Source organism: Phalangium opilio, unplaced genomic scaffold, assembly GCF_054372755.1.
Source record: "Phalangium opilio isolate 3A_F unplaced genomic scaffold, DU_Popi_V2 ptg000013l_1, whole genome shotgun sequence".
In the NCBI taxonomy this organism is placed as follows: Eukaryota; Metazoa; Arthropoda; class Arachnida; order Opiliones; family Phalangiidae; genus Phalangium; species Phalangium opilio.
Window position 1 is genome coordinate 14,466,647 of NW_028324148.1, and position 20,035 is coordinate 14,486,681.

The 20,035-nt window shown below is 36.3% G+C and overlaps 1 protein-coding gene across 4 annotated transcripts in view; it reads left to right on the forward strand.

Moving 5' to 3' along the window:
- Nucleotides 1–20,035, forward strand: part of LOC149709417 (protein king tubby 1-like) — a 168,426-nt gene that overhangs the window by 86,969 nt on the left and 61,422 nt on the right. Inside the window, exon 1 of one of the 4 annotated variants that reach the window (XM_089864760.1) lies at nucleotides 7,188–7,318. The exons of the other annotated variants lie outside the window; for them this stretch is intronic. The gene's annotated coding sequence lies outside the window, so the exon portion shown is untranslated. Of the gene's footprint in view, nucleotides 1–7,187; nucleotides 7,319–20,035 lie in introns of those variants that run through there. 4 annotated transcript variants of the gene reach the window in all.

Genomic DNA, 20,035 nt, shown 5'->3' on the forward strand with positions numbered 1-20,035 from the left:
AATTCGAGTAGGTAAAACAGTCGAAATTTCGAAATGGGGCAGTTGCGAACTACGAAATTTTCTACTAGTACTAGTATTCTCTCATGTTTGAGGAGCTGAAAAATTTAGAGTAGCACTAAGGTTTCCTCATCGTTATAATAAGGCTTTTTCATATTCAAATAGATGAATCAAGAGTTAATTCCTCGATTTTTTTACAACAAATTGGCGTAAAAGATTAATTGAAAATTCAATTGGCTAATTAGTTAATCCTAAATCTAATTAAATTTTAATTAGATAATTACCTTTCCTATTCATACTAATTAATTAGAATTACTTCTCAATTAGCACTAAGGTAATTTAAATTCAATTACCATTTTCAATTAGTAAGTTTTGCTAATTAATTAGAAATTCAATTAGCAAACTAATTAATTAGCACAGCTCTGAACTAAAGTATCCTTATATCGAAGACGTGGTGCGTGAAAGACGCATTGCAACTTGGTTTCCTTCGGGCATGTCACCTCCTCTCTACAGAGTTTCATCCTGTCCTCGGGACATTCTGCGTTAGAGTAAATCATAATTAAAACAAGTTGGGAAAACCAAAATATCACCTCTCCGAGTCGAGACGACTTTTCAAAGACCTAACCTATCCTATTAGAACGTGGAAACTTCTAAACTATTGCAACAATTAGAGATCTATCAGCGTCCTTTTTTCTATATCCGTTATCTGAAGTTTTATGGTAAAATTTATTGTAGCCATAATTTTAATTTATAAATAATTGGTTAATACTAATGGATTGATAATGCCGAGCTCTACTAGCAATGATAATACACAAACTGAGACTATTGTAAAAACAGACACATGGACAGAACACTACCTATCCATGATGTACGGTACTCCTAGAGATAATTATGTATACTCCCAATGAAAAGAAACTCATTGGATGGAAATCCCATTCGCTATAATTTCCAGTCAACAGACGAACCATCTCAATGATCAGAAATTCATTTAAAGAAAACGGTCCATATGAACAGAAACCCGATTTATTGTACCAGAAGTTCATTAAATTAGCCTAGGAAGTGAACAATTACAATGGCTGGTATAGCGTACGTCTCTGCTGGGATAAAAACTCCTTCTAGCTCCATGGATAGGGGGTTAAATTTTCCCCCTTTCCTAACACAGTTAGAAATCTCGAGCTCCTCTCTCGAAGTCTTTCTTGACGTGAGCGGAGCGTGACTTCTTCAGCCCATGAACGCTGGATTAGATAGGGTAGATTGTTTGCATTATAAAAAATTAAAAAAAGGAAAGGCCACGGTTGTTAAAGGGAGGGTGAAGTAGAAAATCAAGTGGTTTTTTTATCGATTCTTCTACTAATTATAAAAAGGCAAGGGGTTACGCGATTGGTCGGACGTCCTTATTTAAAATTATCCTTTAAATCTGAACCTTATTTGAATTTTAAAATCACTCGGAAGTATTTCCTGAATGTTTGGCTGTGCGGACTGGTCTTGTAATTAGTAGAAGAATCGATAAAAAATCACTTGATTTTCTACTTCACCCTCCCTTTAAATAGTTTTTTTTTTCAATAGGTTTATGAAGAGTCATAAAAAAACTGAATGACCTTGACTGTTCCAAAATTCACACCCGCATCCCTTCTCCTATGCTAAAGAGAGCTCGGTTTTACAGTGGAAGGGGCGTTTTCGGCCAATAGTTTTTTCTCTCTCGATAGGGCAAATTTTGGCGTACGAGTCGCACTTAAACCGGAGATCTGAGAAAAATTACCTCGAGGTGGCGAAGGTGTCGCCCTTCTTCATTATTGCTACACAAGAGAGGGGAGTCCCAAACCCCGCTTTTGGTTACTTCCTAGGCTAATTTAATGGACTTCTGATTGTACTAATTTTAAGTAGGCATGTCTAATCACCACTATACCGTTTTAGGGCTAAAGAGTTGCAATTCAGAGACACGTGTTCAACCCCCAATTAATTAGTTTTCACCTTTTGCAATATATTGGCCCTAATAATTAGTTGATACCTTTCACAAAATATATGCCCAAACATGCCTTTGCTAATTTTCTCTTGACCGTTCTTTGTAAGCCTCGTTCAGGCACAATGAAAACAAAGCCTTGGGCTGGTGCTACTTTTGTACTTCTGTTCAATCGGAATTAATTTCTGCTCATTGGGACCCATTTGCTTTTTATTTTCGTTGAATTGGATTTCTACCGTACGGGACAACAGTGTTAATTAAGCCTCCGTGACCAATAATTGCAAATCTTAAATTTGCCAACGAGAACGTTTTTGACAAAAAATGCGTGATCGCCTAAGTATATCGTTGATGTACTTACTAAACGGGTGTTCAACGCAGTAGCTAAGTTTGACCAGCATCAGAATGACAAAGACACACTTGATCAGCATTTTCTATCTGATGTAAAAGGTTGAATAAATTGTAAGTCTGCAAACAATAGTAAAAAATCAAAAACAAAAGATTCATTGCGCGAATGGTTTTAAGATTATAAAACAATATTGGCTATTAAAAGATGGACCTCCACTTGAATCCCCAATTGTTTCTGCTATCCCAACTTAAACGGACCACCGACCACATTCCCATTGTTCAACGATGTCTTGTTACACTTTTAAAATATGAATTCAGCTACAAGCCGAGTCTTATGGTTGTACTTACCAGTCTAGAGAAACGATGACGATGAACAGTTTCGGAGAGAGTTTGTCGTCGGTCAGTTGACATGGAACTTGTAGTGTTGGCAATGGCTCCGCCGTCATGCGTTCTTATGTCATTCTTTTTGAAATAAAATAGGGGGAATTGAATATACATTAATAGACAATGACAAGTACGGTTTCAAGGAACAGTGACCAAGTTAAATATTTCAAAACTAATCTAAAATTTATTAATTTTTTAAATTCGAGTGATTGCTAAGGATATGTTCATTTTTAAGACTGTAGCCATCTCAAATAAACGAAAACGCAAGAAAAAACGGTTATCTAAAACAAAAGGCTTTCACAGAATGATTAAACTGCATTGAATATTAAGTGGAAACAATTTCACGATCCCTTTAATGAGTCTCGTAAAACCTCATTTAAATATTAATTTGTTCTCGCATTGTTTTCAAAGTGTGACGTATGCCTTTCTCAAATGTCTGAACCATTAAGCGCCTACAGTACTTGATAGAGGCGCCCCTTAGACTATGGTTGTAAAGTCAGTCGAAGGGAGATTTAACATTGTGTATTATTAGCACCAGTACATTGGCTATTTCTTCCAAGCGCCCAAGTGAGATTTCTTCTTAATTCTTAAAACACCATAAGGTACTTCTTGATGAATTCTCTTGATCAAAAAGACTCCAAAAGGCATTGGACTTGAAAAGTATTTCTCTTCGACGGTGGGAAAGTGTTTCAATATCGATTTGCCTTAACTATTAATGAAAGTGATCTCTAAGACTAACTATATTTAGCACAGTCATCTTAATTTGGCTTTCTTCGGAACAGTAATTGAAACAATCTGGGAAAGTACTTACTTAAACTTTATGATATTTTGATAATATCTTCTAAAAAATCTTGTTGACAAGTAACTAGAAACCGTTTCACCATCCCTTGAACGACTCTTGTGAGTCATGGTTTTTTAAAGTTTATGCCTTTGACGTGGACTTCAATAACTATTAAGTGTTAACAGATCATAAAGAATTATTTGAAATATTATATTATTCTTCCATTAAATTTTACGAGATTGTTTTTGTAAAACCATTCGAATTTCGAAGTTTATACGAATGCGACGATGTGGCGCAAGTTATGATTTCTAGAAGATTAAGTACATGATTTTTGCCACGTGACAGTTTATTATATATGAAGATACAGGAATTTACAAAGAGTGCAAGTTAATCAAACTTCAATCAAGTCAAAAACAATATAATTATTACAAAGAATGTGCACCCTGTCTATTAGTATATAATTCAGATCATACAGTGCAAGAGGGTTGTAGTATCATTTAGTGTTTTCCCCCTTAGTTATTTCCCATAAGTTATTTTGTGATCTTTACATACGCAACTTCCATGAGATAAAGTGTAACCTATATATCTCACATAACTCGAGGGCCAAAAAACGCAATAAGGGTAAATGTAACCACCGCGTGAGGGGCACTTGAACCCCGCGCATTCATTACGTTCTAAGCACACGCAAATACAGGTGGGCTTCCATTTACTCCAGGGATCCCTGATGCAATCCACCTTCGTTATCCCCGGACATGTCATCGTATTATTACAGAGTTTCTTCTCTTCTTCGGGGCATCCTGCGTTAGATTAAATAATAGAAAAACAAGTTGAGTAAGCCAAAATAATACCTCTCTGAGTCTAGAGTTCGGATTAGGGTCTCCAAAGACCTACCCTGTCCTGTCAGAACGTTGGAACTTAAGAAAACTATCGCTAGCAAGTAAAGATCGGTATTATCCAAGTTATTTTATCTTTATTCCAGAATTATCCACTAAACGTTTTTGTACCCACAACTTTATTTCTATAAATAATCGGCTAATCACTAATTTGAGGAGAGTTAATGCCGAGTCGTTCTAGTTAGATTAATACGAGAACTGCGACTATTGTTAAAACACCCAGACAGACAGACACATGGACAGAACCGTTCGGAACAAAACCTCTCCGTGACATACGTCACTCGGAGAGATAACTAAGCCTGCTTGTGAAGTAAATATTAATCTTGAATTCGGCTACAAAAATTTATGTTTTGCCAAAATTAATGATTGTCTAACGAGTTCTAGTTTTTATTATTATTATTTTTATTATTATTATTATTATTATTTACTTACTGTACTCGTCTGCGTCGCAGAAGCTAAGCTTGAACAGCATCAGAATGACAAAAGACCCACTTGAATAGCATTTTCTATCTTGTGTCAAAGATGGAATAATTGTAAGACTGCAAACTAAAACCAATAATCAAAAACAAAAAATAATTGCGTAAACGCTCAAGAGGTACAAAACAATGTAGTCTATTTGAAGATTAAAATCCACTTCAATCCCCAATTGTTTTTCCTTCCTAGCTAAACGGTCCACCGACTAAATCCCCATTGTTCAACGATGTCTCGAAAAGAAAAGTTATCGAAACATCACGAGCTTGTAGCCCTGATTTTCTTAAAAGCTATCGTATTGCGAAGTTTTAGAGACAATTCAGCATTAACTTTCGAGACATCGAAGTTCCAAAAATATTTACAAATATTTTTCCAACACACTTTCAAAATATGAATTCCACTACAAACCGAGTCTTACCCGTTAAGAGAAGCGATGACGATGAACAGTTTCGGCGAGAGTTTCTTGTTGGTTAGTTGACAATAAAGTAGGCAATAGCGCCACCGACATACGTTTATAAAGGATACTTTTTGATTTAAATAACGATGCCATGTAATATATTTGACAAGATGACAAGACAGTGCAGTCAAGTTCAAAGGGATATTGAACTAAGTACATATTCACTTGCCTTACTACTAATGAAAATGATCTCTAAGTCTAACTATATTTTAACACCCGCCATTTTAAAATTACAACGGAACTATAATTGAAACTAATTTGATTTTGTAGATGTTAAACTTCATAACTAAACATCATGTTCTTTGATAATATTTTGTTACATCTCTAGCTAAAAATAAATAACTAGAGATTGTTTCACCATCCCTTTAACGAGCCTTGTAAGTCATGGGTTTTTAAAGTTTATGCTTGCAATAACTTTTAAGTATAGGCATGTCGTAAAGTAATATTTGAAATTTTATTATATTATTCTTCCATTATAGTTTACGGGTTAATTTTATTTGAGCGAATTCGACGTGGCACACTTAAGTTTTAATGTTTGGAAGATTAATGCTTTTTGTCTGAACTTGGCGTGCCTTTTACTGCGGCTGGCAGACAAATGGCCCGGGAGTTTCACTTTGTGTATTATTCCTCTTGTGGTTCGGCCAAGTGACCATGCAAGTTTGATTTGTTTTCTATTTCGTAACACTGTACGCTACCATTAGGTGAACTCCCTTGAAATTATGTGAATCATGCGCCTTCCTAACCCAAAATACAAGAACCACGAGTAATGTCACCATTAGAGGCCTGCAAAGGCTTAGGGAGAAGTGTAGCGCTAACGCCTGGAAAATTTATCCAAGAAAACGGCCTTCCCCGCCTCTGGTGTTTGCCTCAATTCTGTAATTAATGATATGGTCTAATGATATCATGAGAACCCTTGTGCTGTCATGGTATGGCTAATCTGGGTGTAATCAAAAGTGGATGAGAGGAAAAGTATGAAAACGGCCAAAAGTCGCGAGTCATCAGAGTTTCGCCGTAGTTGACCGTTTTATTGGCGTAGCTATACTCGGCCTGTTCACTCACTCCCTTAAAATAGGTCTTGTGTTAATTCGCGGTTACGCGGTTACCGTCGTCTGCTATTGTGTATTTGTGTTTGTAGTCAGGACAGAGTAGCTGGTAATGTTTTAAAAGGTATTTGTAGGTATAATATGGATTTAAGTAAGGTTATCGAAGCAATAGAAGAGCACATAAAACTAGATACGTTTAAAACAAATCTCGGTAATTTAGCTATGGCGCGAGCAGCTTGCGTCGTGATGCGCGTGATCGAGGGGGCTATGGTTAAACCAAGGAGCATAAATGTCTGAAGTACTTTCAGTCGCGAGTTTGCAAGTCCATCAGTCACTAGTAAACTAAATAGTTATGGGCGAAACTTTCATGTCCGCGTTTTTTAACACAGGCTCTATGGCCATTGTCATACTTTCCCTCTCATCCACATTTGGTGTAATGCAGATTCGAAAATATCGAAGGTAGATGTTCCAAACGGGCACAAGCGGCAAACCGGAAGTCTATTTATTTTGAACAGCGTGGGAAATAAGGCGGTGGCACAGGGCAAATGACCAGTTTAAAAATTAAATCGGAGGGGGGTCAGTGGTCCACGGGATCACTAAGAAAATTCAAGGGTGACCAGAGTCCAGACAGTAAGCCAAATATTTTAATTATCCATCCACTTCTTTATTTTAGCAGACGACGTGCCCTGGCTAGTGGTCATGGACCAGTTTATTTATTCTAGGCCAGGGGGTCGCTGGCCTAATGTCCAGTTAAAAAAATCCTTATGCCCCACCCTGATTTTGAAACGTCATCACGTCACCCGGTGTTCCAATGCTTCCTCTCTCTCGTCTGCTCTAGCAGATCTACTCGAGTGTTCTTAGATAAAACGTCAGACGCGTGTTTACGTGAAAATAGTATTTATGATCGCTGAAGGTATTAATTTTAATGTAAGATATTTTTTTCATTAAGAAATAACGGAAAATTTGTCTTTGAAGATATGTCTCCTGGTAAGTTATTTTTCAAATTTAACAATGAAAATTTCAATATTGCCCTAAGCCTTGGTTCTAAAAATAGCTTATTAAGCTTTTGCGATAATAAGAGAGATGGCGCCGTATGAGGTATTTCTTTTCTGTTTGACTTACCTAAAAATAATTTTGAGATGAGAGGGGGGGGGGTTAAATATCGTAACAACTAGATATAATGACAATGGATTACTACTGAGATCTGTCTGTGGCCTTTGTACTTAGATACTTTAAATAATGCTTGGTGTAATGTACGGGACCAAAGAGATTGTTTGAATCTTTCCGCCATTTGTATTGACCCACGGTAACAACCCAACACCGAGTACAACCACGAATGGCTTCATCATTAAGGTCTTTTCTTATCAGCTTGAAAAGCGCTAATTACGAAAAAAAAATTGAAAGCATGATTTTTACCACGTGACAGTTTATTATATAGGAAGATATGTGAAATTACAAAGATTGCGAGTTAACCACGCTTCAATCATTTCCAAAACAATTATTTATAATTAATGATGTGCAAATTGTCCATTATTACATACTTCAGCTCACACAGTGCAAGGGGGTTGTAGTATTATTCTACTATCATTTAGTGTTTTTCCCCCTACAAAATAATTAGGGGGAAACTTAATTGTTATAGTGCATTAAATCAACTGAATCGAAAGATTAATATTAAAAAAGAAATATGAATGGGTTGTTCTTTTCCAAGACATTTTTGTATTTAAATCATCGGTTAAGCGGGAAAGGTCAAGTTTAAAAGGACATTTCGGTAGGTAGCCAAAGGGCTCTGGCTACCAATCCGAAGATCTACAAATGCAGTATCCCTGATTTTCATCGTAACCTAAACTCATCATTTCGGCGCTACGACCAGTGCAAGCGGTGTAAGGTTCACTTTTGTCAGGGCAAGGGAAACCCTTGCACCGATCACCGTGTTTGCAAATACAAAGACAGTTGTGCTTCATTATAGGTTTCTTTGCATGCTCTTTTTCCATAGTTTCACGATCTAGTTCCATGATGCATTCTAACTTCGTTCCCTCCGGGCATTGCACCGTCTCATTTGTACAGAGTTTCCTTTTGTCTTCGGGGCATTCTGCGTTAGGGTAAATTATAAATGAAACAAGTTGGAAAAGCTGAAATGATGCCTCTCCGAGTCGAGACGACTGTCTCCAAAGTTCAAACCCAGGGGTGACCAACTTGGTCGTCTAAAGCGCCGTTCGAACAACGTCGTGGGCAGCGAGTTTCGAATTTAACATAGCCCCGAAACTATTAACATAACCACTTTTTTAATTTAAATTTCAATGCTGCACAAAGCGCAATAATAACCTTTCCAAGTTGTTGAGACTTAAAGGGAGGGTGAAGTAGAAAATCAAGTGTTTTTTTATCAATTCTTCTACTAATTACAAGACCAGTCTGCATAGTGAAACATTCAGGAAATACTTCCGAATGATTTTAAAATTCAAATTATGCTCAGTTTAAGGATCATTTTAAATAAGGACTTCCGACCAATCGCGTAACACCCTGCCTTTTTATTAACAAAATCCGCGTGGCACGTTCCGTGCCGAATGAATTTTATCATGTGATTTAATAAAGTTTTCGCGCGAAGTGGCAATCGTGGCACGAGACATGGAGCGTGCCACGAGAATTTTCTTAACAGGAAGGCAGGGTCTTACGCGATTGGTCGGAGGTCCTTATTTAAAATTATCCTTAAAATCTGAACCTAATTTGAATTTTAAAATCATTCGGAAGAATTTCCTAAGTGATTTACGTCACTCGCAGATAAAATTAAGTCTGCTTGCGCAGTAATTGTAAATCTAAAATTCGACTGAACTACGAAAAAATTATGTTTGACCAAAATCAATGATCGTCTAACGAATTCCAGTATACTTACTGTAATTCATGGAATAATCATAGCCGTAAGGGTCTCCAAAGCCATAAGGGTCTCCAAAGCCGTCAGGGCCTCCAAAGCCGACACTGTTTCCATCGCAGTAGCTAAGCTTGACCAGCATCAGAATGACAAAGACCCATTTGAACAGCATTGTCTATCTGATGTAAAAGATTGAATAATTGTGAGTCTGCAAACTTGAACCTATGATCAAAGACAAAGAAATTAGTTTCGCAAATGGTTTTAAGGTTTTTAAAAAATGCTGGCTATTTAAAGATGAACATCCCAATTTTTTCCCCTTGTCCAGCTATCCCCATTGTTCAAGGATGTTTCGAAAATAAATTTTAGTGAGCTTGTAGCCAGGAATACTTCAAAAGCGAACTTCTTGTAAAGCTTTAGAGATCCCTTACTAATAACTCTTGGGACATCGAAGTTAGAATGATATTTACAAAGTTTTTGTCAAATGCTTTTCTAAATTGTGAATTCCGCTTCAAGCCGAGTCTTATGGTTGTACTTACCAGTCTAGAGAAGCGATGGCGATGAACAGTTTCGGAGAGAGAGTTTGTCGTTGGTTAGTTGACGAGGAACTTGTACAGTTGGCAATGGCTCCGCCGTCATTCGTTTTTATGTGATTCGTTTTTAATTAAAAAAGGGGGAATGGGATAGACATCACTACACAATGAGAAGTACGGTTTAAAGGAACAGTGACAAATTTAAATATTCGAAAACTAAATTCAGAACAGCTGACCTGAAATTTCTTCTCACGTTTTTGATTCCAATTGATGGGTAGAAATAACTTTCTTTTTAATTCTGCAGCCATCTTGAATAAACGAAAACGCAAGAATCACCCAGTTTTCTCGCACAATAGGGTTTTTCACGGTAAGATGAAACAGCATTATAAATTGAAGCTCTTTCATGATACCTTTAAAGAGTCTCGTACGACGTTAAATTTTAATATGTTTATACGTAAAACGCAGACCGCAATACCTGTCAAGTGAACGTCAAAACATAATATTTGAAATTTTATATTATTCTGCTCGTATTGTTTACGAGATTATTTTTTTTAAATTATTCGAAATTTATGCAAATGTCTCAAATATGAATCTCTTTTAGTACGTGAACTAGACTCCCCTTAGACTGTAGTTGTCCAGACAATGAATGATTTAACGTTGTTGTATTTTTCGTATATTTCTTCGAAGCGCCCAAGTGAGATTTGTTCTTGATTTTTGGGACACTCTTGAATAACTTCTTTAGACCAATCGGACTCTGGAGTCACTAATAAACTCGATGAGCTTTTCTCTTCGGCGGTGGAAAAATCATATTTAATTAGAAATTTTAATCTAATTTAGATTTATATTCGGTATGGAGGTGATTGAGATGTTCAAAATAAAATAATATCATATAGGGCCGAGATTTGTCCAGAAATAACCCCAATTATTATGTCTGGCATCTTCCCCTCGCTCTGTAGTGTGTTACAGTTGATCAAAAATAGGCCAACAGAAAAACGGAGTCAAACTCTCATCTGAAATTGATGGAATAGTGTATTGAAATCATAAACAGCCTGGTGCTTTAGGTGACGCTAACATTATTGAGCCATTTGTCACTTCCATGGTTACTCAGGGTGTATTGTACGGGACCAATGAGGTTGTTTCAATCTCCCCGCCATTTGTAGTGAACCACGTACCAACCCGACGTCTATAGCACAACCAATATGACGTCATCATTAAGGCAATGTTTGCATGTATTTATCGCTTCTCGACCTTGTCAACTTGAAAAGCGTTATTTCCCAAATAAAAATTGAAAGCACTATTTTTTACCACGTGACAGTGCATTATATAAGAAGATACATGTGTTTAAAAAGAGTGTGAGTTAACCAAACTTCAATCAAATCAAAAACAATATAATTATTATGAAGAATGTGCACCTTGTCCATTAGTATATAATTCAGGTCACACAGTGCAAGGGGGTGGTAGTATTATTCTACTATCATTTAGTGTTTTTCCCTCTAAATTTACCCATACGCCTTGCGATCCCTACAATTACAAACGCCTTCATTTCTATTGTAACCTATCCGCTCCTGAAAATTACAAAGACAGCTGTGGTCCATTGGAAGCTTTTTCGCTTTTTCGTATTCCTCATCAGTCATTCCTTCCCACCTATATGGGAGGTTCACCATGCATTCCAACTTCGTCACCCCCGGGCATTTCATTGTTTGATTACACTGTTTGTACCTTTCCTCGGAACATTCTGCATTAAAGAAAATCATAAATTAAACATGTTGGGTAAGCCAAAATACTAAATCTCCGAGTCGTAATGACTGTCGCCAAAGACCTACCCTTTCTTAACGTAACAAGACGACCCAAGGGCTCGTAATAGTAGCCACATCGTACGAGTGAATAGCCCTCTATACCCTACCATAATGAGTGGATAACCGTTCTGTACCTTACCCTAATGAGTACAACGCGTAAATGATTTACCGTGCATAAAATCAGAGTGAGTAGCCCCTCGATGCCCTACCCTAAACAGTGATAAAATTATTACCCGTTTAAATTTACTTATGCTGTAATTGTAATATTTTAGTGATTATCCTCTCGATGAGTTACCCTTAGCAATGCTAAAATGATCAAACGCGTAACGCTCATTTAACTTTACAACATAAACTTATGCCAACGCATACTTATCGCGTCTTATTAATTTAATAGTTTTAGTGATTACCCCCTCGATTAGTCTAGAACATAGACGTAAATTTTTAACATGAACGTATGCCCAGAAGCGTTTGAAAGAGAAAGAATTCGGTAAAACACCCAACTTGAGTTCTTTCTTTGTGTAAAGAAAGTTTGGATTCTTAGAAAAGTCATGGCTTACAGTTTGAGAAATTTTAAAGAGAGAATGAAATTTCTCGTTTTAGGTAAGGCAATTAGATAAATTTGTGTGTTCATAAAAGACTACAGATATTACTATTTGTTCATTAATATCTTTGAAAATCAAAAATCCATCTTTTCACTCTCCCTTTAAAAAGACGAACGATACTTCTTCTTCTTCAGACTAAGTCAAACTAATACCCCCATCGTTAGATGTATATCAAACGATGTGGCTAAAAACTGTTACTAACAAGAAGAGTTCGGTCATTTTACATTTATCCGTACTCTAGCATTATCCACTGAAGTTGTACTTGAAAATTTATTGCACTCGCAACTTCTTTTTATGAATAATCGGTAATAATGCTGAGCTCTACTTGTAAAATTAATACTAATCTACGACCTTTGTAAAAACAGACAGACACATGGACAGAACGTCCAGAACAATACCTCTCCGTGACGTAGGTCATTCGGAGAGTTAATTGAGCTTGCTTGAATTATTATCTAACGAATTCCAGTTAGATACTTACTGTACTCGTTTGCATCGCAGTAGCTAAGTTTGACCAGCATCAGAATGGCAAAGACCCACTTGAACAGCATTTCTATCTGATGTAAAAGATTGAATAATTGTAAGTCTGCAAACAAAGGTCAAAAATCAAAGACAGTTGAAGCGTTTAAGACAAAAAATCTAATTGCGCGAACGCGTTAGAGGTTGAAAAAAATGCTGGCTATTAAAAGATGGACATCCACTTCGATCCCCATTTATTTTTCTTTCCCAGCTTAAACTGACCACCGACTAAATCCCCACTTTTCAACGAAGCCTCGAAAAGATATATTAGTGAAACGTCCAGAATTTGTAGCCCTGAATATCTTAAAAGCCATCGGTTTGTAAACTAACAGATCGTTTAGAAATAATTCCGTAGACATTGAAGTTAAAATATTATTTACAAATGTTTTTGGCAATAAACTTTTATAAATAATCGCCCTTTGTATAAATGTACATCAAACATTGTGGCTTAAAACTAATTCCGGTTCAAGCTTAGATTTGTAGTTGTACTTACAAGTCAAGAGAAGCGATGACGATGAACAGTTTCGGCTAGAGTTTGTCGTTGGTCAGTTGAAGAGGAACTTGTACAGTTGGCAGTAGCTCAGCCTACTCGAGGTTTTATATGCTTCGTTTTGAAATAAAATAAGGGGAATGGAATAGACATTACTAGACAATGACAAGTACGGTTTCAAGGAACAGTGACCAAGATAAATATTCAAAAACTAACCTAAAATTCCTCCTTAATTTATTAAATTCTATTCATAAGTAGAAATATCTTAATTTTTAAGACTGCATCCATCTTGAATAAAGGAAAACTTCAAGAAACAGTCATCTGAAACAAAATGTTATCCCGGAATGATGAAACAGCTTTGAAACTCTTTCACGATGCCTTTAACGAAAGTCGTAAAACATAATTTATATAATATTTTTCATCTCCTATTGTTTAGGACATTTCCTAAACAATAGGAAATTGTACTTCAATAATAATGCGAATGTGACTCGTGTCTATTTCAAATGCCTGAAACATTAAGTGCCTTTCACATTAACGTGAACATGGCGCCTTTGAGGCTGTAGTTGACCAGCCAATAAGAGATATATAGTTGTATTATTGCGCCAGTGTTTCTTATATTTCTTCCAAGCGCCGAATTGAGATTTTACCAATCAGACTCAAGAATTACGTCACTGAACTCAATAAGCTATTTCTTTAATTGAATTTTGATAACATCAGTTTATTATATTTCTTAATAAAAATATTCGAGCCGTTTTTTCGACTCGAGTCGAGCCGCGAATAGTCCTATACCAACCCGACGCCTGGCAAAGCCACAGATGACGTCATCATTAAGGCAGTGTTTTGCTATCGCTTCTCGGCCTTTTATTGTCAAGCGTTATTTCCCAAATAAAATTTTAAAGCATATTTTTTACCACGTGACAGTTTATTATATAGGAAGATACATGAATATAAGAAAAGTGCAAGTTAGCCACACTTCAATCAAATCAAAAACAATATAATTATTATAAAGAATGTGCACCTTGTCCATTAATATACAGTGTGGAAAAGATCAGAGTGCCCAAATTTTTCGGACATTTTATGAAAAAAAAACGCGAGATCAATGAGGAAATTAATTGTAGTACATTTTCCAGACTCATGGAAATTTAATGAAAGAATTCTCTGGCATCCACTAAACAAATCGTTCATGTAGTTTCAAATAATCACAAAAATGCGAAATTTTAATAAATCAATACAATAATGTTAATGAAAAATTTGCTTTTTATCATAAATGTTGCAAGATTAATCCTGCAACAAACAGGAAATTAATGTCCTTCTAACGACAACAAAAAAACACCTACTGCCATGAAAGGCAGAACTGTTGCGGCTGTTAACAAGGGTCAATGTGCATTAAGGGTTATTTTTTAGATTTGTGGCCTCTAGGCCGTAAATACGAGGTTATCTTACGGTAGTTTACTTCGGAAGTGTGCCCCACCTACGAATTAAATTAGCTTCGTTCTTCGTTATGATGGCGCGTTTTACTAATCGCGAAAAGTTCGATATGATTTACGTTATGGGTGAATGCCGAGGAAATTCTCGCCTGACAGTTATTTTGTAATGAATTTTATTTTATTATGTAATTATTTTATGAATAATCGGTAATAATGCTGAGCTCTACTTGTAAAATTAATACTAATCTACGACCTTTGTAAAAACAGACAGACACATGGACAGAACGTCCAGAACAATACCTCTCCGTGACGTAGGTCATTCGGAGAGTTAATTGAGCTTGCTTGAATTATTATCTAACGAATTCCAGTTAGATACTTACTGTACTCGTTTGCATCGCAGTAGCTAAGTTTGACCAGCATCAGAATGGCAAAGACCCACTTGAACAGCATTTCTATCTGATTGAATAGTTATAATTATAAGTTTAAAGTAAATAATCAAAGACACTTAAGGCGTTTAAGAAAAACAAAATCTAATTGCGCGAACGTTTTAGAGGTTCTAAAAAATGCTGTCTATTGAATCCCTGTTTCATTCCCAGCTGAAACGGACCACCGACTACATCCCCATTGTTCAACGACGTCTCTAATAGAAATATTTGCTAAACGTCTACAGCTTGCAGCCCTGATTTTCGTAAAGGCCATCGGCTTGTAAAGTTTTAGAGATCCTTTAGTAATAACTCTCGAGACATCGAAGATAATTAGAAAGTTTTTGGCTATGCTCTTTTAAAATATGAATTCCGCTTCAAGCCGACGAGTCTTATGGTTGTACTTACCAGCCAAGAGAAGCGATGGCGATGAACAGTTTTGGTGAACGTTTGTCGTTGGTTCGTTGACGAGTAACTTGTACGGTTGGCAATGGCTCCGCCGTCATGCGTTTTTATATGATTCGTTTTCAATTAAAACGGGGGGTGTGGATAGACATCACTAGACAATGACAAGAACGTTTGTCGTTGATCAGTTGAGGATCTTGTACAGTTGGCAATGGCTTCGCCGTCTTGCGTTTTTACGTGATTCATTTTAAATTAATAAAAGTGGGAGGGGATAGACATCACCAGACAATGAGAAGTAAGGTTTAAAGGAACAGTGACGAATTTAAATATTCGAAAACTCAATTCAGAACTGACCTGAGATTTCTTCTCACGACACGTTTTTGATTCCAATTGATGGGTAGGAATAACTTCATTTTTAAGACTGTGGCCATCTTGAATAAAAACGAAAACGCAAGAATCACCCAGTTTTCCCACACAATTGGTTTTTTCACGGAATGATGCAACAGCATTGAATTATAATTTAAAAGTCATTCACGGTACCTTTAAGGAGTCATGTAGGAAGTGATTTCTGGTTTTGTTTGTACGAAAACCTAGATAGATCGAAAAGAAATGTCAAGTGAACATCAAAACATAATACCTGACATTTCAATTTATTCTGTTAGTATTGTTTACGAGATGAATGTTTTTGAAATTTATGCAAATTTGTGGAACATCAATCATTTTCAGTACTCCCCTTAGACTGTAGTTGTCCAGACAATGAGGGGTGTAGTGTTGGTGTATTATTTCGCCAGTGCTTGGGTTATTTCTTATAAGAGCCCAAGTGAGATTTGTTCTTGATTTTTGGGACACTCTTGAATAACTTCTTTAGACCAATCATACTCTGGAGTCACTAAGCTCGATAAGCTTTTCTCTTCGGCGGTGGAAAAATCATATTTAATTATTAATTTTAATCTAATCTAGATTTGTGTTCGGTATGGAGGTGATTGAGATGTTTAAAATAAAATAATGCCAAATAGGGTCGAGATTTGTCCAGAAATTACCCCAATTATTATGTCTGGCATCTTCCCCTGATATTAACAGAGATTTTTGCAATACACTTTAAAAATACGAATATCGCTTCAAGCCGAGTCTTGTAGTTGTACTTACCAGCCAAGAGAAGCTATGACGATGAACAGTTTCGGCGAACGTTTGTCGTTGGTTAGTAGGAGGAACCAGAAGTGACATGAGACTAGAAGTGAAGGGCTCTAGCATTGATAGTAGATCCTGGCACTAGTGAACAAATTTGAGGATTTTATGCCGCTTCCCACGCGCCTACACTACTGAGAAAAAAAATTGGTCGAGTTCCAAAAACATTTCCTACCCCCTTCCCCTCAACCTAAAGCCGCGGAACACAGAAGCGGGAGCTTGAATCTAGTTCGGCCGTCTACCACCGCGAGCGTCTCACCGTTTTGGAGGGAAAATTCAGAAACCGCTACCAGAGGGCCAACCGTTGGTGTGTTATCAAGAATATTCACTTTCGCCGAGTGAAGAATTTGGTTAGCTCAGTACTTCTGGTCTCATCTCACTTCTGGAGGAACTTATAATGTTCGCAATGTTTTTGTCGACGTACGTTTTTAAAGGATCCTTTTTGATTTAAATAACGAGGCCAGAGAAAATATTTGACAAGGTGACAAGACAGTGCAGTTAAATGTAAGTCATGGTTTTTTTAAAGTTTATGCCTTTGATGCGTCGACTTCAATAACTATTAAGTGTTAACAGATCATAAAGAATATTATTTGAAATATTATATTATTCTTCCATTATATTTTACGAGACTATTTTTGTAAAACAATTAGAATTTCGAAGTTTATACGAATGCGACGACGTGGCGCAAGTTATAATTTCTAGAGGATTCAGTGGATGATTTTTACCACGTGGCAGTTTATTATATATGAAGATACACGAATTTACAAAGAGTACGAGTTAACAGAACTTCAATCAAATCAAAAACAATATAATTATTTCAAGGAATGTGCACCCTGTCTATTAGTATATAATTCGGATCATACAGTGCAAGAGGGTTGTAGTATCATTTAGTGTTCTTCCCCCTTAGTTATTTACCATAAGTTATTTTGTGGTCTTTACATTCGCAATTTCCATGAGATGAAGTGTAACCTATATGTTTCACATCACTAGAGGGCCAAAAAACGCAATAGGGGTAAATGTAACCTTTCTCTCTGCACTTGAACCCCTGGCATTCATCACGTTCTAAGCACACACAAATGCACTTGGGCTTCCCATAGAAATTATTGACGCAATCCGGCTTAGTTACCCCCGGACATCTCATCTTCTGCTTACAGAGTTTCTGCTCGTCTTCTTTACACTCTGCGTTAGATAAAATAATAGAAATTACCGTTCACGGTAATTTACGAAAATTCAAAAATTAAATTATCTTGATAGTTTTTAAGCTAAATAATGAAAAATATTACTTGAACACAGCTATTCTTTTTGTAGCATAGTATCTTACATTATTTAAACACCGAGTTTTGATGTTTGCAGCTCAAAATACTTTTGAACAGCAACATCCACTTTCTTCTTCTTACCCATTTTGCGAATTATTGCTATTTCACGTTTTAAGAACAAAATTCTAGAGAAGGGCTGATACCAGTTTAAACCGATACCGATATATCGGTTTAGCCAAATTTCGGTGCCGATATTGGTATCGGCATGGGCCCATCTCTTGAAATTTCTAACAACTACAGCTTTCCAGCTGAAGCAAACGAACTCGACAACAAGAATAGACGAGAAAATCAAATTTCATTTCCTTAATCAAATTTTTTCCACGCTTGCCGTTCGACCTTTTATGACTTACTCGTGTCTCATGGGAAGAAATAAGTGTGCATGCACGGATAGAGCAAAATATGGAGCTTTTAGACCATTTTCCAAGTGAAGGAAATGAAAATTCGGTGGTAATTACCGTTTTCGTAATTTACCATGGTAATTTACCGATTTAGAACCCTAATCTTGTGTAAAAGATTGAATAATTGTAAGACTGCAAACTAAAACCAATAATCAAACACAAAAAAATTGCCCAAACGCTCAAGAGGTTCAACAATTTAGTCTATTTGAAGATGAAAATCCACTTCAATCCCCATTTATTTTTCTTTCCCAACTTAAACGGACCACCGATTCCCATTGTTCATCGAAAATAAATGTTATCGAACCACCACATGTTTGTAGCCCTGATTTTCTTAAAAGCAATCGTATTGTGAAGATTTAGAGACAATTCAGCATTAACTTTCGAGACATCGAAGTTCAAAAGATGTTTATAAATATTTTTCCAACACACTTTTAAAATATGAATTACATTACAAGCCGAGTCTTACCAGCCAAGAGAAGCGATGACGATGAACAGTTTCGGTGAGAGTTTGTCGTTGGTCAGTTGACGAGGAACTTGCACAATTGGCAATGGCTCCGCCGTCATAAGAATTTATCGGATCCTTTTTGATTTAAATAACGAGGCCAGGTAATATATTTGACAAGATGACAAGACAGAGCAGTTAAGTTTAAAGGGATATTGAACTAAGTACATATTCACTTGCCTTAACTACTAATGAAAATGTACTCTTAAGTCTAACTATATTTAACACTGTCATCTTAAAATGGCTTTCTCCGGAACAGTAATTGAAACGAATTTAATCTTGGAAACTACATATTTAAACATTATGATATTTTGATTATATCTTCTAAAATCTCTTGTTGATAAACAACTAGAAACTGTTTCACCATCCCTTTAACGACTCTTGTAAGTAATGGGTTTTTTAAAGTTTATGCCTTTGATGCGTCGACTTCAATAACTAAGTGTTAACAGATCATAAACAATTATTTGAAATATTATATTATTCTGCCATTATAATTTTCGAGACTAAATTTTGTAAAACCATTCGAATTTCGAATTTTATACGAATGCGACGACGTGGCGGAAGTTACAATTTCTAGAAGATTCAGTGGATGATTTTTACCACGTGACAGTTTATTTTATATGAAGATACAGGAATTTACAAAGAGTGCGAGTTAACCAAACTTCAATCAAGTCAAAAGCAAAATAATTATAATTAGAAAAATGTGCATAATGTCCATTAGTATATAATTCAGATTATACAGTGCAATGGGGTTGTAGTATTATTCTACTATCATTTAGTGTTTTTCCTCCTTACCACCCATAATTTATGCGGTTTTGGCATAGGCAATTTCCATGAGATAAAGTGTAACCTATGTATCTCACCATACTCAAGTGATAAAAAACGCAATAGGGGTAAATGTAACCTGGGCGTTGGTTGCACTTCATCCCCCGGCATTCATCACGTTCTAAGCACACGCAAATACAGGTTGGCTTCATATTATACATGCGCTCCTTGATGCAATCCACCGTAGTTACCCCCGGACATTTCATCGTCTGATTACAGAGTTTCTTCTCTTCTTCGGGGCATCCTGCGTTGGAGTAAATCTTAAATAAAACAAGTTGGGTAAAACAAAATAATACCTCTTCGAGTCACCAAAGACCTAACCCGTTTTGTCATTAACTATTGCTAACAAGTAGGGCTCGGTATTGCCCACGTCATTTTATCTTTATTTTTTATCTCTATTCCAGAATAATCCACTGAAGTTGTATGC